The sequence below is a fragment of the Choristoneura fumiferana genome, chromosome 16 (genome assembly GCF_025370935.1).
Source record: "Choristoneura fumiferana chromosome 16, NRCan_CFum_1, whole genome shotgun sequence".
In the NCBI taxonomy this organism is placed as follows: domain Eukaryota; kingdom Metazoa; phylum Arthropoda; class Insecta; order Lepidoptera; family Tortricidae; genus Choristoneura; species Choristoneura fumiferana.
In genome coordinates this window covers 5,778,445-5,804,246 of record NC_133487.1, presented here as the reverse complement: position 1 = coordinate 5,804,246, position 25,802 = coordinate 5,778,445, and the positions used below count along the sequence as shown (strand labels likewise).

Sequence of the window (25,802 nt, the reverse complement as noted above, 5' to 3'; positions counted from 1 at the left end):
GTGTTTGTTGTTTTGTTTACATTTACTTAATTACCTAAACCTTTCAAGTATTCGTATACGAGTAGCAGTAAGTAAAAATGTTAAAATGAAGTTAAAATTTTCATTAACCTCAGGTCATTAGGTAGGTACTTCAATCTGACTTAATTCAGAGCAGTAGGTTAATTTCAGGCAAATTTATTTCTTAACCAAAACTGTTGTTTGAATAAGCGGATTTAAAACAGGGTTGCCCCTGCCGTTTTATTTTATTTAAAAAAATAGATTTAAAATATTTATACTTTTGTTTTAGCAATGTATTGTTTTTGGTGTGTGTGGTTAAAATAGGTAGCTATAATTTGATAGGTACGGTTAATAATATCCCCACTCGAAAATTCTTTAATCCCGAATCCAACAACTTTCCGTTATATTTCATAAATATTTCTCTTATGCAGAAATAGCCCCGGTTGTATGCTATTTTAAAAGTACTGACGACCAAAAAATAACAAATTTTCGTGCAATTGTACTTATATAGAATGTGACTAGTCCAAATCCAATACAAATTATTCATTGCGTTGCGTAGGTACATTACATTTCGTACAGGTGAAACTATTAACGCATTCACCGGCACCAACGCACATACGCGTTTTCGGAACTTCACCTAATGCCGCTGTCATAACATATTCACATTCATAAATTTTTAACGCACATGTGCGTCGGTGGCACCTGTGCAAGTCAGAAGTCAGGTGGCAGTGAATGTGTTAACTAGGAATAGCTATTTTTTTCCACGTTGTACTTTTAACAAGTCTGGCAAGCTTGACCGACAAAAATATCGAATATTTAGTTAACACAATCCTAAGAGGCTCAAACTACCAGCTTGCAATTCGCTCACCAAGATCGCGCCACCCCTATTAAATCCCTGCACCGACTTGGGATGAATCTGGCAAGTTTGAAAACTGCATTCATTAAATAAACAATAAGCTTCCTTGATGCCCAGCTGCCATTCCAGTCACTTCTACATTTCCATGCCCACTATGGCAAGGTTCTACGTTTATTTCCATATATATATCAGGACTAAACTGTTATAAACGGCAAATAAATTAAATAAAGTAGTTTATGGTATTAGAAAAAGCGTATTATACAAAAAACAGCATTTTTATGTATTGCAATTATTAACAACGAGTAAAAAGTGCTAGAAAATTACTTAAAAAATTCCGGTGTCTACTTTCATATAATTACATTGTTTAATAGATAATATAGTCCTGTGTCGCGGGCAGACAGACGAACATTCACCGGAGCGAAAACAGGCCTTATCCGCTTCCTTCATCAAATCAGTATTTTATGAGAAAAAAATTAAGCACTCATTAATTTTAAACTTTGATTGAAACCCCAGTTTCAAGACCCAGTTCGAAAACTTAAGAACTTGTGCAGAGCAACGGAGAGGAACCTGAAAAAAAAATGAATACCGTGACCATACCACAAACACAGATTGTGTGTGGTATGGACTGTTACTGTAACAGGTTGACTTTTCATTTCATGAATTTTATCTCAATCGCTAAATTCGTATCATTGGGGCAGATGTTACTCAACATCATTCAAAATATAACAATACGAACACACAATTAAATACTTATAAATAATTTTCTTTCACGAACAATTTAGTTATAATGTGTACTTGTGCTGACCGTCATTCGCCTGACTGCACTTTTCCAAACTGGGTCGTACTCATATGTTGTGTGTCGGCACAAATCCTCAACGGATAAATAAAAGCACCTCCAGGTTTCGGTTTAACTCCCGCCGTGAAAGCTGGGACTTTGTCGCGTTGATACTTTCTAAAAACACGCTACCTTTAAAAACCACGGATTCAGCAATCTATTGAAACGGGTCCAATAAAATCTTTAGAAGATAAATTAAATTCACATTCAATTGTTGTCTGTGTGAAAGGATCTAAAGAGATACCTAAGTGTATTCAAATTGAGTTTTAATGACGTTTTCCTAAAACAGTATTAATGAATAAAAATGTGTCCTAGCAGTACGGAAGCAATAATTCAAATACATCTTATCTTTAAATTGAACTCTAAACAACAACCTGTGAAGTGTTCTGCCACTAGGTATACACTCATAGAACAAGACTTTTCTCATGTTAGTCTAAAAATAAATGTTATTGTTCGCTTTTCCAATTCAGCGTAGTTTTTTGTATAAAACGAAGTAGGGATAAGAATCCTTTCATTTTTGTGAGAGAACGCTTGTTTCCTTCACACAACGCTTGGGCATCCATTGTAAAGTGAATTGAAAGGATTGTAAGGCATGTAGTCAAGTTCACGAGCCCTTAAACCTTTCTAATAGGACCTCATCTGGCGTTGTGAACTGGATTATGTGACTATATCTAAAGAATCTAAGCGAACCTTCAAAATGATAAAAAGATAGTCTCTTCGTCACTGACTTCTTCGTAATCTGAATCTTTTGTTGGCTTGTATTTGCCAATATTTTTCTAGCATACAATCGTTAGGTCAATGAACATTGATCCTTTCATTCCTGGTGCGTCCACCGTCCAACGTGTCTGCCCAAAGACTTCCACGATGGTAAATACCAATGGCATCTGGCATAGCAGTTTTGTCTGTACCCATATACTATACGTGCCACTGATGGACACAAACCTCTCAAATTACAAAATTAATTATTTAATGGGCTTGAGTTTAGGCGCTGCAGATTGGGAATTTCGCACACACCATTGAACTGCTTCAAAAATCTTGTGCAGGCTTACTTTCTATATTTTCCTTCACCAAAAAAAAAAGTTAATTTCAAATGTCAACTCAAATAAACCCGAATTCGAATCTCCGATCGTTTGCTTGAGAAGCCGCAAAATCAAACTATTAGACTAACACAGATATCTACCACCCAAAGATGCGGTGATTGCGGTGCTTCCTTAAAACTGACTGTAATTTATCTCTCTTTTCTTCTTTCCAGACTCCGAGCTCGAGGAGTTGGGTGAACAGCTACCTCGCTACCGGCCGGACTCAATAGCAGCTCTTCGACGCGTCACAAGATTTTCAGAGCCTGAACTGAAACGCCTTTACCGTGGGTTCAAAGCAGAGTGCCCAACTGGTGTGGTCAAAGAAGACACTTTCAAGCTGATATACGCCCAATTTTTCCCACAGGGAGGTAAGTATCAAGGTATTAAGACCGAAGCTCAGCAGTTCCGCAACGCATTAAACCACGATACGACGCGAGCTTATGATATATATGATATATCTTAGGTTAAAAAGATGATGAAGGAAGTCGTGTTGTGCATAAATTTAATTCGAAAACTGTGACACCTACTGAAACAGTGGGATCATCTCATTATGGTAACCGATCTATTCGACTGAAGAACTGCCAACTCAAGGTAAGAATTATCTTTGGATCATCAACTTATTATATATTCATCATGAATAGATTAACATGGGTATATATTTTATGAGGAAACATAGTACTCTTCACCACCATGACTTTAACGCAGCAAAACTCATTAGTCTTATTCCGTTGTCGTTTGACTCTTCATGTTTGCTGTGTCGGCCAATGGTGGGAATGAAGGCTTCCTCGCGACCAATTTTGGCGTTGAAGTCTCCTACAATGATCCTGGCATCATACTCCGGTACTTGCTCATATACCAGGTCCAGTTCGTCGTAGAACCGGTCCTTGTCTTCATCGTCCTTCAGCTCTGTGGGAGCATAAGCAAATCTTCATTGCGAACTTCAATCTTTTGCGAACGATTCCCTTCCAATCATACCTACCCTTTTCAGATGTGGCTGTAAGCGCCTTAAAGGTTGCGCCATATAATTTGAGTCAAAGTCATTAAATGTGAGTCTGTGATTCGTGAACGTGGGATTAAAAACATGATCCTTTAAATTCATTATCCGAGCATTTATTTTATTTGATTTCCGTGGGCACATTTTTGTTGGCATGGTAGAAGATTCTGCAGTTTCCATGTTATCTAGTTTAAGTATAGGACGTCTAAAAGTAATCGAAAATGTCATCAAATACTGCGAGTACCTACAGCCCATTCATGACAAAATGTGATCACGAAAATTGAGGCCAAATGCTCGAGTAATGACTCTCTATTGCCTCAACACACCGGTGGACTGACGACATCATCCTTCTTCTTCTCTTTTAAAATATGGCTTTCTGTCCTAATTAATAGGACAATTTCGCCAGTGTCAAAGTATACTGTCTTTGAGAGGGACGTTGTACGGTGGTTGTAGTTTTTGCAACTTGATAGTAAAATTCCAGAAACCACGTGGACACAACTTGTGCATTAAAAAATGTCAGACACGAGAGAAATATAGAATTTTGTGATCACTGTTCACTGTTAAGGTAAATCGCCGCATAAAACACTATCAAAATTATACTTCAACTAGCCAAAGAAACAGAAATAGCAAAATTAGATATTGTCTACATTCGCCATGTTCGAATGCTACAAATCGAATCTTCGACGACATCATGAGAGTTGCGCGAAACCGGTGGATGCAAGTGGCGAGTTGTCGTTCATTGTGACATTTTAAGGGGGAAGCCTTTGTTCCGCTGTGGACGTCTTCCGACTGATAATGGTGATGATGACTGACTCAACAAGTCCGTGGTGCCTAGTAACTAAGCATGCTTTTCAAATAAAGGCTTTGACTGTGTTTATTTCTTACCTTTCCCGTCCCTCATCAAATGGACATCGGAGTACACTCAACGAATGAATAATTCACAAGATCAATCAACCCACGATGAACAATATCAAAGGTAAGTGCTGTCTAATTCAAACGGAGCGAGAACATCTTGCAAGTTGCGATACATTGCCGTTTATGGTAGATTTCCGACTACAGAAAAAAAAACAATTTTTGATTTCACTGGCGTGAACTGAGCTGTCAGTTTGTCGAAGTTAACGTAAATTCAGAAAAAGTCAACGTTGGATTGTTTAATTGACAAAAGAATAAATATGTGTCCAATATTTTTTAATAGTCTAAGGGGCTGTTTCACAATCCTTTGATTAGTGTTAACTGGCGATTAGGTGTGATGCCGTCTCTATTTGTTTTGTTCGAATAGACGGAGACGGCATCACATTTAACCGTGGGTTAACGCTAATCAATGGATGGTGAAACAGCCCCTAAGTCATTGATTAGTGTTAACAGGCGGTTAGGTGTGATGCCGTCTCTATTTGTTTTGTTTGAATACACGGAGACAGCATCACATTTAACCGTCAGTTAACACTAATCAATGGATGGTGAAACAGCCCCTAAGGGTATGCGCGCACATTTGTCTCCGCGGCTATATTGTCTCTCACATCAAGTCTATGTAAATACATAGCCGCGCGGCCACGCAATGTAACCAAATCGCGCGATATGCCTCGCACCGTGTAACTAAGGCTTTACTCTAATTTAGCTTTCTCATTGTGTTATCGCCCACCGCATTTCCTTAACTCTGCAGCGTCGAGGTTTTACAGAAGTAGGCAAAAGTGGAAAGATAAAGGCGGAAATGATGCTGATTATGATCTGTAGGGAAATTCGGCGAAAGGTTAAGTGAGCTCGATACGTAGGTTAGGAAAGTTTATAAATAGCTGAGAGATGATAACAAAGACGCCAATCACAATTAGTGTTATCAGGCCCTAGACTACGAAGCGCTAAATTTACCTTCGTATTCGTGCTTATTCTTATATTTAATACGAGAGTGAGAGGGACGGTACGATATGAACTTAATTTTTCAAATTTCGTAATAGCCCCAGGCCTAAGTATTCGCCTACGAATAGATAACGAAAAATGAAAAACTTGGAAATCTTTATTTTTTCATTCTACGTAAAAATAGGGGTGTTATAGGTTTAACATCAGTGTCTCTTTCTGTGGCATCGTAACTCTTAAACGATGAACCGATTTCTATTCGGTTTGTTTAAAAAAGTTTCCTTGCGGTAGTTTTTAGCTATGTTTTGATAAAAATCGATTCAGCCTTTTTCGAGATATTGAACTTTGAGATGACAGTGTCAGAGGTATTTCAACTTTTCTAAGTTGGCTAGGTTATTTAACTGGCACTGTTCGGACTCTTATGTTGATATTGTATGTTATTCGCTTCAAAATTTGCAAACCATTTGTCGACCATTTGTTAGTACCTATCTAACTAAACTATTCGATTGAGCCGTAATTTGGTGAACTTATGTAAGTCCAATGACAATACAAGGCTGCGGCTCCACTGAGGCGGAGACGAGCGGAGCGGAGAGGAGACGTGTAAGGATCGACCAATCATATTAGTTAAATCCACATCACGTCTCCGCCTCATTGTCATCAGACGTGTAGGGATTAGTCGAGCCCTACACGTCTCTCCGCTCCGCTCGTCTCCGCCTCATTGTCATCAGACGTGTAGGGATTAGTCGAGCCCTACACGTCTCTCCGCTCCGCTCGTCTCCGCCTCATTGTCATTAGTCGAGCCCTACACGTCTCTCCGCTCCGCTGGTCTCCGCCTAATTGTCATTAGTCGAGCCCTACTCGTCTCTCAATTTGTATGCAAACACGAACAGCGCCTCTAGCGGAACGTTTGCGATGTTCGTGTATCCATACAAATTGAGATAATAACGCGAACGCGATCGAGACGTATTTTGTAACCGAAAACTTACACTAAGGGTAATCATGTTTATTGCACATTATATTCGTAGACAAGACAACTTAAGTACTTCAGGTTTTTTATTACGGCTCGTATTGAGCATCAGGCTGCGTTTCCACCAGAGAAGTGCGAAACGTAATAGAAACGTAGGTACCTATATTTATGTAGGTACAGCCAACGTCATTAATAAGTGATCACTTTTGTACCTTGTCACTTTAACGTCATGTTTGAAAAGCCATACGAAATTGTGTAACGACCAGGGATGTTACGGAGCTCCGATTCCGTTTCCGTTAAGTCGGAACTTACGTTTCATATTAAACGTCCGTTTCGGTTCCGGTTCCGATACTTTTGAAACGGAAGTCAATGCTTACCGCAGCGACTGGACATAAGCGGCGTACATCAAAAACAAACAGAGGGCTAATCATGTAACGTTTCTGACACTCGCGATCACGAAACATTACGCAATAGACCCTCAGGTTTAGTAGACCTACCCTTAATATCTCGTCCACCTGTCACTCAGGCTCCGATTCTGGTTCTGGTTCCGTTTTCGGTTCCGATTCCGTTTCTGGTTCCGATAAACTAAATTGAAAACATCTGGTTCCGCTTTCAGTTCCGATAAAACCACATCCGTTACATCCCTGGTAAGGACTGAAAGCGACAAGGTACAGAAATGATCACTTATTTATGCCATTGACTGTACCATCAGCCAAATATTTGGTCTATCACCCTAAAGCTGTAATCCTTTGCATGTCATAAAACAATAATTCCAATAGACGAGTCTGTCAAGTTGAAAGTTCGACTTAAGCGACATATTCATTTGATAGGAACTTGTTTAAAAATTGATAACCACTTATAGTGGAAGATCCGAACTTGATAAGATCTTCACCGGTCTGATAATAGGATGAAATGTATTTTTATAATAAATTTAGTATTTTAGAAAATATATTAGAAATGATTTTGCTAAAAAATTCTACAGGCAATTTTTTTTTTTTAAATGATTTTTAATTAAATGCAGACAACCCTATATCAACGTGTTCACAATAAAACAGCGCTTACGTTGATATACAATTTGTTCTATTATCTAATCAAGTGAAAGTAACGGGCATCGATATAACTATTTGAATTTATACCTGGCAACCCAGTAGTTCGTCCAGGTAAACAATAGCAAACCCAACGTCTACATATTTTATAGGTTTTATACTTTAAGTTAATATAAAATTTTCTTATTATCTCGATGATGCAACAAAAATTTATTAAAAAATCATTTTTTTTTAATAATTAAAATAGCCTGTCCAGGATATTTTTAGAAAATCCATTTCTTATATATTTTCTAAAATACTAAATTTATTATAAAATACATTTCATTCTATTATCAGACCGGTGAAGATCTTTTCAAGTTCGGATCTTCGACTATTATTTGGCTCCGCTGAGCTATTTTCACTAGAGCTGCGCTGAGCGAGGATAGGTAAATAAAGCGTTTCTATTGGTTCATGAAAAACGCATTTCTTGCAACCATAGGCGTGCATGGGGTCAATTCCAGAGGGGCTACTACGAAACTCGCAAATCGAAGTTCGTATCGCACCGTCCCTTTCACTCGCGTATTAAATGACATAAGCGTCAGCAGGACGGCAACATACGAAGTTCGAGTTTTGCACTTCGTAGTATAGGGCCAGCAGGGCTACTACGAAACTCGAAACTCGAAGTTCGTATCGTACCGTCCCTCTCGCTCTCGTATTAAATAGTGTAAGTGTCAGAGGGACCGCACAACACGAACTTCGAGTTTCGAGTTTCGAAGTAGGCCTTCAGGTGGGGGCGCCTTGAGCTGCCTACTGTGCTGGGGGGTTAGCGGTGCGCTGCTGCGGCGCTAACTATACTTCGTTTTTTTTAATATTAGAAAAAGGGTAAACAATCTTGACGAGTCGTTTTATTGAAAAATGTTTTTAAAAAACTGTAACTTATACTTATGATACCAAAAGAATGTAAATGATCATATGTGTCCTTGCTAATTGTTACTATTTGCTGTGACTTATTTTTCACAGGTGTTTTCCAATAAAAAGACACGTCAAGATCGCTTACCTTCTTTCTAATGCTAAAGAAAATGAAGTATAGCGCCGCCTAACCTGAAATTGACCCAATGCTCGCCAATGTCCTCACACATCTCTAGTGGAAACACAGCCTAAGCCAACGTCCTTGAGGTTTCAGCTGTTATCATCCGTCTGGTTTTATTACCCTTCTAAACAAAGGGCATAAGAAAAGGACGCATACAGTATACATGGTGGATCGCCACGAAAAATGTTAATAAAAGACACGGACCGTACTAAAAAGAATACAATGGGAACATGAAAAAAGCATAACATAATCATATAATCCCATCAAGTCGAGTCCCCGCGTGTGTGCTTTACATTCTGCGGGGTAACACTGGTTATGGCGGTAGACCGTTTATGGCAATTTACTAAAGTGAACATTGAATATTATTGCTTTGTGAGACAAAACTCCGAATATCTGGCTAAAAATAAATTATCCGTTTTTTTCACGTAATAAAGTCTGTATTTAGTTTCAGTATGCTTAATTTTATGTTAGTCAGATCTTAATAATGACTTTAACAATTTGATAACCAAATCAATTCAATTACCTAATAATGTTATAATTTAATAATGTTATGATATAATAATTTAATGATGTGAGTACGAGTACAAACAAGTACATTATTGAAAAAATAAAATCTCAAACTTATAAGTTCAAACTAAAATATCACCACCTAAATGATGTGATTATTAATTTAAGTTTCAATTTCATAATTTATCAAGTTACTTTCAATAGAGCGAGTAAAAATAACTGTTAAAACTTTATTATATTCTTCTTTCGTCTATGCGTGTCTCATAGTGGGTACAACAGGGCTACTAGAGGGACTACTAGTAGAGGGACGGTACGATACGAACTTCGATTCTTGAATTTCGTAGTAGCCCCTCTGTCCTTACCATTTAATCGAATGCGGTTTCCTCCACCGAAAAACTCAAAGGTGCGAGTCCGGGATTGAACCCTTGTGCCTCTTCTTGGAAATAAATAGATCAAATCGCTAGGCTACCATGGAAAACTGCGAAAACTTTACATAAGTAGGCTAAATGGCAATCGTAGGCGCAGCGGGAACATCCACCAACGAGATGGACGAAATTACCTCGTTAAAAGTCACGGTGGTATGGTAACTTGGTAACCAACAGCAGCCACTGGTTGCAGGCCACTTGCAACCGAAGCAAATGGAGGTATATGTGGGAGGCCTATGTCCAATAGTGAACGTCCTAAGGCTGATAAGATGATGATGATGAGACTAAATGGAGAAAAACAAAAGTAAAAATTGTTTCCAACATTAGTGCGGATTATTTTCACAATGTGCGTCGAAATCGTTTCTTGAATCCACACAATGGTTGTATGGAAAAAGGGGTACATAATCGTAAACGTACGTATTGAATCGTACACTTAGTGTAAATTGTGAACACTTAAAGTGTCCATTATTACAAACGTAGCATAAAGACGGTTATGGTAAATTCCGCGTCTCTGCTTTTTACCTACGTTATACTCGTAGAAGGTGCAATCTCAAACAGGTTTCCTTTTGTGTTTGCCCTCGATTTCGCAGATTGCGATGCAGTTAATGCATCGTGCTGGAAATAATGGACTGAATAAGTCAAGAGTTGGCAGAGGGATTTTAAAAGTAAATCGACAGTATATTAAATCGAATTTATCTACACCCATATAGTAAATCCACAATTATGCGTTCAAAACCATAGGTAATGACCAGCATTACGAAATTGGATTCTATTATGAACACGGTTGTATCGTAATGGTCATTACGATACAGATTAATGAGATTTCATACATCATTACAGCACGGGGGAGGGACCACGTACACGCAGCAGGTCGTCGCGCGCACACTCGTGTTTTAAGGACCCCTATTACGATACAGTTGCATAAAATACTATTAAATTGCCCACATGAAAATGTATGAAATTATAACCCATATCAAAAGGGGTGCATTAGGTGAAAAAAAGGGTGCCTAGTATTTAAACGCACATCAAAAAAAGTCCTTATTTATCCAAAAAAAAACCGAATTCACATCAAAATTACTGATTGCACAGCAAAATACTCCACTCAAAATATAACGTAATAAACCGCAACCTATATTCGTGGCGTACCGCTATTTATCTTAAAGTAAAGCATTTTTATTATTTCACAGCTAATAATGGCTAACGCACATCATACTTTTGAACTTTTTTTTATTTAAATCTAGCTTCTATTTTCATAATTATATGTAACGCACAACAGTTTATTTATTAAGTACAACATAAGAATACCTATCAATTTATTTTCGGTATTTATATACTTTTTTCATCAAGTAAATTACATAAATCTAAGCACTAGTAGGGGCCAAATTATTTCCTACATAAATTAGGTTCTGGGTTCTGGCGCTTCGCCGGCCGCTATCGCGGCGCGCTCGTTTCGCTCGCTCCGCTCGTCGTCGTACCTAATTTTCCGGTGATAAAATGTCAATAAAAGTTATTTTGCTATTGAAAATGAGTATCATCTACGCACGCTCTAATTAATTTTTTCTGTGCAGTCAGTATTTTTGATGTGATTGTAGTATTGTTGTATATTGTAGATTGATGTATATTTTCGAATTATTGAAGTACTAGTTTTGCTAAACATTTAGTTTATTTGTAATGAAATAATTTAATTGATGTACAAAAGTATATAAATGATGAGAATAACTTGATAGGTAATTATTTATTTGATGTGCAATTAATAATTTTCCAAAAAAAATTGGCCAAGTGTCAGTCGAACTTGGTTAGCAGAGCCTTCTCTTAAACAAAATGTACGCAGTGTAGAGTGATTTTAGATGATAGGCAGACAGACATAAAAATAATATTTTCAGACTTTTTGACCTTTTTCTTCGTACCAAATTTCAAGTTTCTGGGATAACGGAAATTTGTATGGAACACATGTATCTACACATTTTTTGATGACTATCTTTTGATCACGTTGACTAAGAAATTTAATATTTTTCAGTGATTCTGGTCTGGTCTGGTATTTGTTATTGATTTCAGCTTGATACAACCACGCGTTTCTGAGAATAAAGGTATTGACAGACAAAAAAGTGTTTATATCTGTAACGGTTCCGTCTTTCTTTATAAAAAGTGCTTTCGGCGCACTTCATGCCGACTTCTATTACTGACTGACTAGAAATTTAATATAAACATGACGATACACAATGCAATAATCAAGTACCGTCAGCAAAAAGAGTAATAAAAACGAGAATAGTCACAAAAACGTATGTTAAAGTAATGTAAAGTAAGTAAGATTCAAATCTTTGAAAAAACTCTTGAAAAATAATCTCTTGAAAAAACTTGGTTTACATGAATACGAAACACAAAATGAAGTCCTACCATTAAAATATTGGAGTACTGTTGTCTGAACGACATTATCAGTTCATCTTATCATGTATTCTGACCCAATTTCAATGTTTTCGTATTCATTTATGCCAATTTTATGCTCAACGAGTTTTCCGAATCCCTGAGATAAACAAGAAAATGCAATTTACATTGACTTGTATTTACTTATAATTTAAGTAGATTTAATGAGAAAGAATTATTCTCACTGAAGTTGAACTTTATTTTAAACAAATTCATTTAATATAAAAATACAGCATCTCGATTGATATTCAGCTCAAAAACGAAAATTTCTGTTTTAGTCATACTTGTTAAGGCCATTTTTTGCCGGATGCTGCACTTCGTGAAGAAAGCAAGCCGCTTTGCACAGTGATAGTACAGACTAAACTGAGTGATTGACTCGCAGCAACGGAAGTTTCACCCCTTAGGAACAGAGATGGCGCCACTTCTTTAAAAAATAATTCAAAAAATTCTACAAGCTATGGTACGGAAACTTCTGGTTTCAGCGCGTTTCTCCATATTTGGCCCGCTTGGTAAGCTTCACGCAGTGTATGTTTATAGAGAGCATGTCCATACCATGTCCATCTTCTTGGGGATGGACTAAGGCAAAAGAGAAGGACTCCAGAATTGTCGGCAGTTACAGCGATTTGTCGCAATTAAGCCTCTTGGACCATTGTGGCTGCAAATCTGGCTGCGATACCATGCGTTGTGGGTGTCGTCGGGTCAGCTTACCATGCACTGCCCAGTGTAAATCCTGCAAAGGTGGCTGTACAAATCAAAGTAAGTAATTATAATATTCAATGCAGGGTTATTTAGTATGCTGACCACTGATTTCCACAGGTAGGCACAACATTTAGATCTAATGGTAATCAACTAGGCACAAATATAATTCAACAGTAATTACAGCAACACAGTCCGTGTCTAAAGGATCTGTGATTTAGTAGTATTGGAATAGCACAAGTACTTCAAAACGACTTTTCCTTTTCAGTTCTACATCTGCCGATGAACCCGAAGAGGACTTATAGGTTTTAACTTAAATATTTGATGAACATTGATGTTCATAGTCTTTTATTTCAAATGTGACATATCTATAAGCTGTAGCCCTACCTATCACACAAAAAGCTAATTTTTAAATAAACTCGCCAACTACTAAGCAATATATATTACATCTCAGAATCAACTATGCCGGAAACGGTATAGTTTTTATTTATTGTCTTAATAATTACTAATTTTAATGTAATTATATTTTTCGTAACACCAGGAAAAAACTTTCTTTTTAATAAATTAGGTAATTTCGTTCTTCTTTTCATTTAACATTAAACATTATAATCAGAGTACTAGTTTCACTTGAAGATTTCGTTGAAATTTATTTGTAAGAAAAGCGTGCACAAATTAAACTTAAATATTTCGTGAAGTATGAAGGGTATCGGTGTAGGTTTTTATTATAATACTTGTTATTTACTCAGAAATTATATAAGTATGCATTAAACCATTCATGTTGCATACAACATACAATGTTTTTAAGCAATCAAGTAAAAAACTACCAATCAGGTAAGAAATATATTTTATATATTTTAATATTTTTTTCTACGTAATGAATTTTATGAGCTTTGATTTGGGATATTAAACATTTAAATCGGTTTATTAGTTTAGCTTGTAGAATTTATTGATTTTTTTTTAAAGAAATTTGTGCTCACATTTAAACTTTCATATTTCGTGAAATATGATAGGTATCGGTGTCAATTTTTTTTTAAATACTTATTATGTACTCAGTAACATGTATATGCATTAAACCATTCATGTTGCATACAGTTTTTTTAAGCAATCAAATAAAAACTACCAATCAGGTAAGAAATAAAAACTTAAGATGGTGTTTTTTGCCAAAAGTTTTCAGTAAATATTTTTTTTATATTTTTTTGTAAATAATGAATGTTATGAGCTTTAATTTGAGATATTAAACATTGAAATCGGTCTATTACTTTAGCTCGTAGAATTTTTTGAAATATTTTTTAAAGAAATTTGTGCTCACATTTAAACTGTCATATTTCGTTAAATATGATAGGTATCGGTGTCGGATTTTTTTTTAAATACTTGTTATGTACTCAGTAATATGTACATGCATTAAACCATTCATGTTGCATACAGTTTTTTTAAGCAATCAAGTAAAAACTACAAATCAGGTAAGAAAAAAAACTTAAGATGGCGTTTTTTGACAAAAATTTTTGTAAATATTTTTTTTGTATTTTATAAGTAACTTATATAATAGGCTCTCATTTGAGATATTAAACATAGAAATCGGTTTATTACTTTAGCTTGTAGAATTTTTTGAAATATTTTTTAAAGAAGTGGCGCCATCTCTGTTCCTAAGGGGTGAAACTTCCGCTGCTGCGAGTCAAATCACTCAGTTTAGTGTGTACTATCACTGTGCAAAGCGGCTTGCTTTCTTCACGAAGTGCAGCATTTTGTCTCTAACAAGTATGACTATTTTATCCTCACAAATTTATGTATAGTTTAGTGCCGTGGCATCGTAACATATTTTTTTCTGTTTTTTCTTGGCGTACCTAACTAATGGGTTGGCAGGTAGGTATATATAAGTCTGTAAGTACTAGTTATCTTTACCCATTTGCTTAACATCTTATATCATATATGCGCTATTTCAATGCAAACACGATGATTTTGTGATATCTGCAAAAAATCTGTGGCCGTATTGTTTAACCCGAGCGCTCGGGATCGTATTCACCTTTTTTTAGGGTTCCGCAGGTACCATCAGCCAAATAAGTGGTCTATCAATTTTAAAACAAGTTTCTATCGAATAAACATGTCGCTAAAGTTCAACTTTCAAGTTGACAGACACGTCTATGGGCATTATTGTTTTGTGACATGCAAACGATTATCAACTTTAGGGTGGTAGACCATATATTTGGCTGATGGTACCTCAAAAGGAAAAACGGAACTCTTATAGGATCACTTTGTTGTCCGTCCGTCTGTCTGTCTGTCAAGACCCTTTTTCTCAGGAACAAGTGGCACCCGTGGCGGGGCGCCTGGTATCAAGCTGAAAATCATAATCAAATTTTTTCACAGCTCCAAGGTACAGTAGGTAAACCTGAGTAGTTTACTGTCCCTTGGAGCAGTAAAAAATCAAACTTCTAAGCCAACGCAATCAAAAGATACATCCGTTTATGCTACAAATTTTCGACACTCGCAAGGGAATCAAAACTTACAGGGTACTTCCTGTGAACTCAGAATCTTGAAATGTGGTGCTAATAATAATACAGGAAAAATTGCGAAAAACATAAATTTTTAGTTACATCATATAATAAAAATATTTGTACGGAAACCTCGGCGCGCGAGTCCGACTCGCACTTGGCCGATTCTTTTTTTTTTCTATACCACAGACAGTCTGACAGAAAGAAGCGGTGAATTAGACAATTCGGCCTCTGGTTTAAATTTAAATGATGGTTGGTTGTAGTTTTTTTTTTCATCCTTGGCCAGGAATTTTTTAGACACACGACAACACGACAACGCACTCGCCATAAATTAATGTCGTACTAAATTTACTATAAAATTATTTTTACCCATTAAACGGATTGCCTAAAAAAATGTTTACTCCATGATGCCAGTTGGTGGTAGTTGGGTATGGCAAGTATGATTGCAGCAGGTATTATTATTCGGAATTCGGCCAAATTAAACCTTTAATAAGTTAGAAGTAATTCTTTAGAGAAAATCGTAAGTCAAATTAAAAGCTTACAAAGAAATTATGATTACTGACTAATAAAATTGACAATACGGCTTGATTTATTCAGTGTTCAATTAAAATAAGGGTCGCCAACTAAAATATTGAATTAAATTGTTGGACTGGACTGATTGCTTAATTCGATTAATCCAGTTACAACCAGTTATAACAAGAATTGTCCGGGAAACGCTCTTTGGATATCTTTTGTTCAATTATCTGTCAATGTCGAGTTACCTATTCAATTTATTCTAAACAAAATAACTTGTTTCAGTGTTTTGCGCTGTCATCGTTCATCCACCATTACCTCTCATATTTCGTTTTCTAGAATTTTTTTACCGTACAACGGCAAAAACTACTAGACACTGGCAAAATTGTCCTCCGATGGACAGAGCCTTATTTTTTTAAGAAACAACAACAACTTGTTTCAGTTTAATTATTCAAATATAAATAGATAGAATATAAATATAAATATTTATTCGCACTTCGCAAATTACAGAGACCACAAAATAAAAAGAAGTATTAAGTACGTATTTTGCGAAATCGCGAAGCGCGAATTACAACAGTGCTTCTGCTATATATGTGTATATATATAAAATAGTAACTAGCTTTTGCCCGCGGCTTCGCTCGCGTTAAATTTGGGGTAACATAGATTTCATTTCTACGAATCTTTTTTTCGTGTTTTGATTGATTTTTCGGAGGATTACCTATCATCATCCCAGCCCAAAGGCACAGGCCTTCTCTCAGAATAAGAGGGCGTGTGAAGTTCACAATCCGCACTGGGCCCGCGTGGGAACTATGGCCCAAGCCATCTTGTTCTGAGGATTACCTATATGGAAATACAAATACAGACAGGTGTTTCAGACAGATGGTGCTTCACATATTCAGGAGTAGAATTTCGAAAAATGTTAAAGTGCCTACGTGTTTCTTTTGACCGCAACTTCGTACACAATAGAAGATAATTCCCGCGAGATAAGAATTAGTAAATATTACTATAGAAAGCTAAACTCATAGTCAAAATACGCACAGGACTTATCACGCTAACACACACGAGTAATATTTACCTCGACGTTTCGGCAAAAATTACAGTGGCCGTGGTCACATGTAGACTGAAGTTTGGGGTGTCAAGTCTGCCTAGCAGCGCGAGTCCTTCGAACTACCCGCACTTGGTCATTTTTATTTTTTGTCACCCCATCACACCGACACACAACACTAACAACGTCCGATCGTCCCTCAAAACATTCATCCCGACGCTGACACTTATTTAAGTATATATAACAGGACTCCACGAAGATAAAAGCTTATAACCATCGTCCCAGTTGAAATGCCTGCGGTTGAGTCCTGTGCGTATTTTGACTATGAGTGAAAATCACGAAAGTGAAAGCTTAACTGTTTTTATTTATTTTTAACTTTATAGCTATTTCAGTCTTTCATAAGTCGTGTGTATCATCAAAACTGAACGTAAATGACTGTAAAATTACGTATCAGAGCTATCAACCTATGGGGAGTTCCCTCATCAGCAGACGACCTTGGCTATAGCATCAGGTGATGTCTATCATATGAATGAGGGCTATCGTTTTTTGTCTCACTAGATGGCGCACTGTTGCGTGAGGTTTTTAAGTATGGCTTTCAAAGTCTGTTATTACGGGCGTGAAAACAAAGTTTAGATTAAAATCATATTTAATACACCTTAAAACCGTACCATAAAAATATCGAGCATGCCACAGTGTTGCATAGTCCCCGTTTTGTTCGGAAAAAAGGGAGGACAAAGGTTTCCGAAAGACAAAATTGTCTCAAAACACAGACATACATTGCCCCGGAACGCATATTTGCCATAATTAATTTCAGATATTGCAAAATATTCACAAAATTATTCTAATTATAAATAAACCCGCGTAGCTCATCCAAAAACTATGAGATTTGACTTTTCGGAGACCTCACGCACGCTACACTAACGCCTCTAGTGGCGAATTCATACGCGATAGCCCTCATTGTCATTGAAAGAAATCTAATAATCTTGCAAAGTTTCTTGTGTGTGCCATTAACTTTTGAGGAGTTCGTTCCTACGGAGACGATCCTGGCCGGACTACCTGTACCCTTAGTGTAAGTTTCCGGTTACAAAATACGCCTCGATCGCGTTCACATTAAAATCTCAATTTGTATAGAAACACAAACATTCCGCTAGAGGCGCTGTTCGTGTTTCCACCGAAAACTTACACTAAGGGCACTGGATGTCACTGCCAGATTATTGTATGTCACCAGATTAACATAAGTATGCCAAATCTACAGTCCTTAGGTTAATTAGTTTAGCTGGTGCATTTTATGGTTCAGTTAGTTTATAAAATCCTCTTTAAACATTTTATCCCGTGGGAATTTTGGGAAATCTTGAATCAGTTTTTATCTGTTAGTGTTCCCTACCTGCATGCCCAATTTGAGGTCTCATATTTATAATTACGGAGTTATATAAGACCGCTTTGAAAATGTAAATCCCGTTTATTCCCTATCCCGTGGGAATTTCAAAAAAAACCCTTTTACTATTACTCTCTAGAATATAATATGTTTCAAATATCAAGTCTCTAAATCAGCTAGTTGGCTAGTATAAAATAGTAGGTACGCCTGATTCTTTATCCCGTGGGAATTTCGGTAAATTCTGAAAATCGTTTTTAGCTGTGAGTATTAGCTACTTGCATGCCAAATTTGAAGTCTCTTAATAATAGTTACGGAAATAGGGTAATTCGGAAGTGAAAATAGAAATCCCATTTATTCCCTATCCCGTGGGAATTTCGAAAAATCCTATAAACGATTTTTAGCAGTTAGTATTACCTACTTGCGTGCCAAATTTGTAGTCCCTTATAATTATAGTTATGGAAATAGCCATTTAAAAAAAAATTGAAAATATTCAGAATAAATTCAGAGTAGAAATATCAAATTAACAAGGAAAATTATAGCGCTTAGATTGCTTGAGAATTATTAGTAGTTTAAGAGTAAATAGTTGCCTAAGGTATAAATATACCTAAACTTGGAAGATTCAGTACACAATACGAAATCCTTAGAAAAATATTATTTGATTTTTTCGTAATGGCTACGGAACCCTATCCTGGGCGTGTACGACACGCTCTTGGCCGGTTTTTTATATGTACGAGACAGCGACATCTATTGAGAAACAAGCTAAACAAAGATATAAATTATCTACAACGAAACATTATAAACTATTTAGTATAAGTTTTGTAAATAGTAAGTAGATAGTAGTTGTATTTTTTTAAATTTCGTATATGTGTTATAATTGCGCTTTTCTGTTAATAAATATAAGTATGCTAAGTAGGTAATGAATTTGTATAAGTACCTATTTACTTTTGGTATAGTTTGTTTCAGGTAAAATAACGAAAATTCGCTTAACATGGGATTTTACAACTTCTTTTGTTGCTAAATATAAAAGGAAAAGATATCAAAGAGACATAATAAAACTGACCGCAGTGTGGCACGTGTACTGGAGTAGCTCAACCCTCCTTGATCTATGAAATGTTTTTTTTTTATGGCTACTAATAACATTAAATAAAATTTAAAATATCGTTAGTAGTATATAATAAATCAACACTTATACATATTAGATACCTATTCTTATAGTTAACATTAAATAAAATTGATATTTAAATTGTCATTATTGATGCATAATAAATCAACAGAACACTAATACATATTGCATATTTTTATGGCTAACATTCAATATTCAATATTTAATACCTATTATTCAAAAATTGTACAAAGTAATTTAGACACAGTACTTATATAATTATTACTTATTTTAGAAATGCACGACGTGCAGTGTAATACCGACAAACAACATCTCAAAGATTGTTTGTTCACAGTATACTTTGGGCCTACCGACACACCAGCGTAATTGTTTTACAACCCTGCTTGAAGATAACAATTAAGTAAACAATAGATGTTGGAATTGGTTGGTTTTAAGTACTTCTCGTCATTTTAACTAAAACAAACTATATCCGACATAATTATATCATATTATAATGTTGGTTTGGTAAACTGACAATAACTTATATATCATGTGGTAATACTAAGTATACAGAACAAAGAACTGCTGTTTGTAGCTACGCGATTTGTACCGAACCGAACAACGTTCATGAGTGTGACGCAGGCAGGTACAATGTGGTAACGCCATATAAATTGAGCCGAAATGAAGACTGTTAAAAATCCGTAATAGTTCGGTCTAAACACCTGTTGCTCTTGAGAATTTGTAGGCGCGAAGTGCGCGAATGGGGGTTTACTGTTTCGGCGAAAATTATTTAGCAAATTATTGGCTCCCAAACTATTTATTCCATATTTTTATTTAGGCGAAATGTTATTTCCCAACTCAACATTTCGCAAGGATGTCATTTCACAACTAATTATTTGGTAAATTATTGCTACCTATGCAAATTATTACCCGGGATTTTTTGTCACTTATGATTTGGTCAAATGTTTTGATTGACATACCTTAACTTAGCAACATATTGAATGGCTTCCAACCTACTTTCCTAATGGCAGTTATCCTGGCTGCTGTCGTAGTGGCTGCTATAAAAAAAAATAACATCGAAGGCTAAAGCGCCTTAGCCTTCTGAACCTAAACTATCCAAGTCGCTTCTGCTCCGAACCGTCTTGCTCGCTCGCACAAATTTTGAAGTGTTACTTTGCAGTAAGTATAAAAATTGGCCAAATCTTATTTTTGACAATTTGTTATTTGCCTAAGCCAATCATTTGCCACATAAAAGGGTGAAGTAAAAATTTAAAATATAAAAATGTTGCGAAATAAGAAAAATGCGAAGTAAAGTTTATTAGTTATTTAAACGTCTAATCTATTCTGTGGCAAAACTAGAAAGTCCAAGGTTTTCCGTGCACGTCTACAGTAGGTATTTCTGTGATGTGAAAGGTACAAAAATTATAAAAAACCGGCCAGAACTGGCCAAAAAGTCGGACTCGCGCACGAAGGGTTCCGTACCATTATCTATACAGCATTAGAAATTAGCAAAAAAAAGAAAAAAAACAAGTTTGCTGAATGGGAGCCCCTAAGATTTATTTTATTTTAATTTAATTATTTCTTTTTAAAGTGATTATACAATACAACTAAGTAAATATTTCAAGTAAGTAAAGTGAATATTTCAACCGTTCTACCTGTTGCCGTTATTAATATCGAGCAAACAACAGCAAAAAAAAACACGTTTGTTGTATGGGAGCCCCTTAAATTCTTTTTTTAGTTATAGCGGCCACAATAATACATATTCAAGTGCCTAGCTAAAAGCGCGCGCGCGTGCGGCTCAAGAGATAGAGCCCTATGTGACAGACGGACGGACGGACAGACGACTGACAGACAGCGGAGTCTCGGTAATAGGTATCTGTTGGCACCCTTTGGGTATGGAACCCTAAAAATGTACTCAGCAACACGAGCGACTTGGATCCTTTTGGCATAAAAATAACAAGGCCAATATAACCTATTGCGAGCAATGCAAAAGCAAACTTGTTTTGGCAACCATAAAACTCTCCCCCACAAGCAGCAATGAAAATCAAATTAAATTGTGACAATATTTTTATGACCATCACCATCTTGCATAGCTGCCGAATGGTTCTAACGGGTTTTGATACTTTAATTTGCAAATTAGTATACTTATTATTTATTTATTTTCCATAATTTCTGTTTTTTCTTTATTTTACTAACTTGAAGAATGGCGAGGTGGTCATAGCAGTAGTTTAAGAACTGAAAGAAATTAAGGAAAATGAGCTATTTCGTTCCAAACGCTTTAAATGAAAAAAAAACAACTACATACTTTATGGGTTAAGCTCGATATTTCGGCACAGTTGCATGTGCCATGATTACGAGACGAAACCCGAAAATCCGAAAATTAAAAATAACAAAGCCCAAATTTAAATCATAAAATTAGTAATGAACCCGATAGTCTAAAACATTGCGGTAACACATACTTTATGTTTTCTAATTCAAAACTCATTCACTTCTTATTATGATTCAAATGTAAAAAGTGTCAAATTTTTTGTGTCTTTTATGAAGGCTTTCAATAGTTATTTATGCAACTGAATCGTAATAGGGTCCTTAAAACACGACTGTAGGTCACATGAGTGTTTTAAGGCCTAATTACGTACAGTTGCGCATACAATATTTTACAAATTTGAGCATGTAATATAAAGAAAACAAAAAAATAGATGTAAATAGTATCTTGTTTATTTATTCCATTTATTTACAAGGCTACCAGTGTAGTTAAACAGTGGTTTTCGTTTTGTTAAAAATATGTGGCATACCTATTCTTTTTTTTTTTTTCAAATTAATCGCTTTTCACCATTGCCAACCTATGGTAGCCATAGCCAGGCTATAGTTAATTGATAATTCTAATCTAAAGATGACTTTTATGTTGTACGTACCCAACATTAAAATTAATCTCCGTGCTTTTCAATAGCGGCAAACTTATAGCGCGTACACACCGGCCCAACGAGCGCCAACGAACGGGTTTCGTTCGTTGGGCCGGTGTGTACGCGCCAATGTTACCGTTACCGCCACGCTTCGGATCGCCGGCACACGCCAATGAACGATCGTTGGCGTTCGGTAAGCCATCCAGACAGGACCAACGAAACCCATTCGTAGGCGTTCGTTGGCCCGGTGTGTACGCGCCATTAATAAGGTGTATTGCCGGAAATACCACAATGTTGGCAGCACTAACAAGGGCGAAGCTCTTTCGACCTCCGATCAACGACTTTCGACGTAGCGAACAATGGTACCACATTCAAGCCGCGAAGTGGCGGAAACCGCTTAAAAAAACAAAGTTAACGTATACTTGTTTTTGTTCACGTAGTACGTTAAATTCCGTGGTTTCTTCCATTTTTATTTTCCAAACTAAATTGCGCTCTTCTGTAGCCTGTAAAACAAAACAAGAAATAGCAATAAGAGTTCAAATATATCTACTTCTACTAAATAAAAAATCACAGGATGTTTTACCACTGGGATATATAGCCAAATTTTCCAAATTTACCCATGTTTTCACAAAAATATTTATAGCCAACCAGAAACTAAAAAAAATATCCACCAGATATCAGTGCATTGCACGCTGGCCACAAATCCCGAATTTGTGCTACACTAACGTAACTTAATGAAATGAACCAGTGTGGAAACAAAAGCCATAAAAATGTTAAATTTATTACTGTATGCATTTGGTTTTTTAGGATGTAAACTGGCTGTTTACGTTTCTGTTCATTTCGTTAAATTCATAATTTAAAATACGGATAAAATATAGTTACAACTGTACCAAGATATTTTTTAATTGTTATTATACTATGCCTACATTATTTTATCTACAGCTAAGTAGGTACAAGCCAAATGTAATGAACAGCATTGTGGTTAACTTAAGTGGATGCAATTGCATACGGATAGAATAAGAGAGAGAATTGTGTAACACCACCATCGATATTTATTCCTATCGCACTCACGGACTGGACTCGCCACTCGTGTTATTACTATGAGAAAAGGGAAAATGCTTTTGAACTTACCACAAAAAACTTAAATGCGTAAAACAAGTACAAAATTAAACGAGGGCGCCACTTTCTATACACCATTTTTTCTTGATTTCCGTTAATTTCCACAGAAAGCTCAGTTCATTGATAGAAACTACCCAGAAAAAATAACTTTTTTGACAGGTAGTTTCGTGGAAAAAACATAATAATAACTTCACACTCACTGTTTAAGGTTAAATTGTAAAATTCACAAACTTGACGAGTACCATTGATTTAAGATATAAAAACATAAAAAAACTTACTTTTTTGAAATCTTCTTTGCTCAGTATATATTAATTAATAACACTACAATACAATACAATACAATATAATACAAATATTCTTTATTGATCACCAAAAGCAGTACAGACATTACAAAAATCAAAAATTCAGGTAGACAATAGGCGGTTTTATCGCTAAAAAGCGATCTCACTAACTACTCACTCTAGTTACGGACTTAAAAAAACGTCAAAAATAAGAACCTTGTTTTACTGTACGTATTTAATTATGTAAATAGGTACTTGATTAATTTACAAACAGTGAGAATTAAGGCACTAGTATTTTGGAGAAATTAGGTAACTGTAATTTAAATTTATTGAATGTTCCCTAAAAGTTAAAGGGAATGAAAAATACCCTTAATACCACAATGTATAAACTAGCACCATAGTCTTTTACGTAAAGTTGAACGGCTTTACTGGAATAATGTGAACTGGGCATAAAATGTTGGAACGTGGCAGCAATTTCCTACAGAAATATTTAACTCCACTTTCCTCCGTTTACTACTCTATATTAGGTGGATGTCTGTCCAAAAAAACCGCCGCGCTAAACCGCAACATTCGTCAAACGGAACGTTGTGCAGCTATCGACTTACGACATCCCTATTTACTTCCGTTTACACGTTACATCGATAGAACAACACTAAGCGGAAATCGATTTTCTCCTTAGAGGTGGCTATACTGACTGAAAGGGAAATGACGAAATAAATTTTATAAATAGATTTTTATCGATTTTATTCTAGAACTTTCTACGCCTTCAGTTATTGCTATCTTATTCTTATTCTGTTATCGTTTGATTTTATCGACAGACATTACACATCACTAAGACTCATGCGTAAATATCGATTTTGGAAGTAGCTCGAAAAGATCAAAAATATAAATTAACTTCACATTTTGATCTTTATCCTTTTATGTTGACAATAATAACTTATTGCAAGTAATCAGATGAAATCAGCGACTTTTCAATTAAAATTTGTGCAACATCGTCAAATATTTTTAAGCCAAGGTGCGCGAATTTGCTGCGCGCCATTGCGCCGTTATTACTGCGCATGTGTTGGCAGCACTGTGTCCTTTCCAAGCCACTCCGCCGCCATTACCACGCCACCGGATCACGAAACTGTCAGTAGTGCGTCTATTGTGTGATAATCTTGAACTTGCGTTGCATTCCATAGTTTTGTTTATAGTTTTGAAAAATACTTGGACCCTAAAATGGCTGATGAAAAAAAGGTGAGTGAACTGCCGTAATATCAGTTTTAATTGATACGTTGCAAGTATATTTTCACCGACATGGCGTTCTTTTGTAAAATGTGGTTATCTCGCATTTTTCGCACGAGTTCGAATCATGTAGGTATCGCTTTCAAGTTTAAATTGTTTTATATCATGATTTTCAGGAGAAAGCGAACACATCAACTTGAAAGTGCTAGGTCAGGATAATGCTATTGTCCAGTTCAAAATCAAAAAACACACTCCCCTAAGGAAGTTATGAATGCCTATGTGAGAGAGCGGTGCCTACTGTAAAATAGAGCGCCGGTGCAGTTATACATCAAACTATTTGTTAATTTTGCCATTCGAAAGTGTTTATATTCTATTACATTGAGAAAAATTTCATCCTAATATTATTAACGTGTATTTGTGTCGTGGCTTGGGGATTCAAATCGGCCATTCTAGCATGATAGCTATCATGTCGAGACATTTTTTTTGTATAATTTTAAATTTTAAGCATACTAGCTTTTACCCGCGGCTTCGCACGCGTTAAACTATTCGGTGTGGTAGCTACAATTGAAATTTTCGGGATTTTACAAAATCCCCTGGAAATTTCCAATTTTTATATCGTGGTCTTCATTGAGGTTGTGTTATGAATGACTGTACCAAATTCAAGACTCTAAACCCAGTGCTGAAGTTTCAAAAATTTTTCCCTATCCAAATTCAGATGCAAAATTCAAATTCAAATCATTTATTCAGTAAATAGGCCGCAATGGGCACTTTACACGTCATTTTATACTACCAGAACTTTTGGAAAGACCATCATTGCCAAGAAGAATGCGCCGCAAGAAACTTGGCAAGAAGTCATTTTTCAAAATAAAATAATTACAAAGAAAATACTTAAAAACTACAGTATACAATTAAAAAAAAAAATACGAAATAATAATAATAATACAGGGATGTATGGGGTCCCTTAGTTACAAAACTATACCGTGGAATATCGGGATAAAAAGTAGCGTACTTATGTGT

At 35.9% G+C, this 25,802-nt stretch overlaps 1 protein-coding gene across 1 annotated transcript in view; it reads left to right on the top strand.

The window, feature by feature from the left end:
- LOC141436551 (calsenilin-like) overlaps positions 1-25,802 on the top strand; it is a 63,966-nt gene that overhangs the window by 22,739 nt on the left and 15,425 nt on the right. The window lies entirely within an intron of this gene.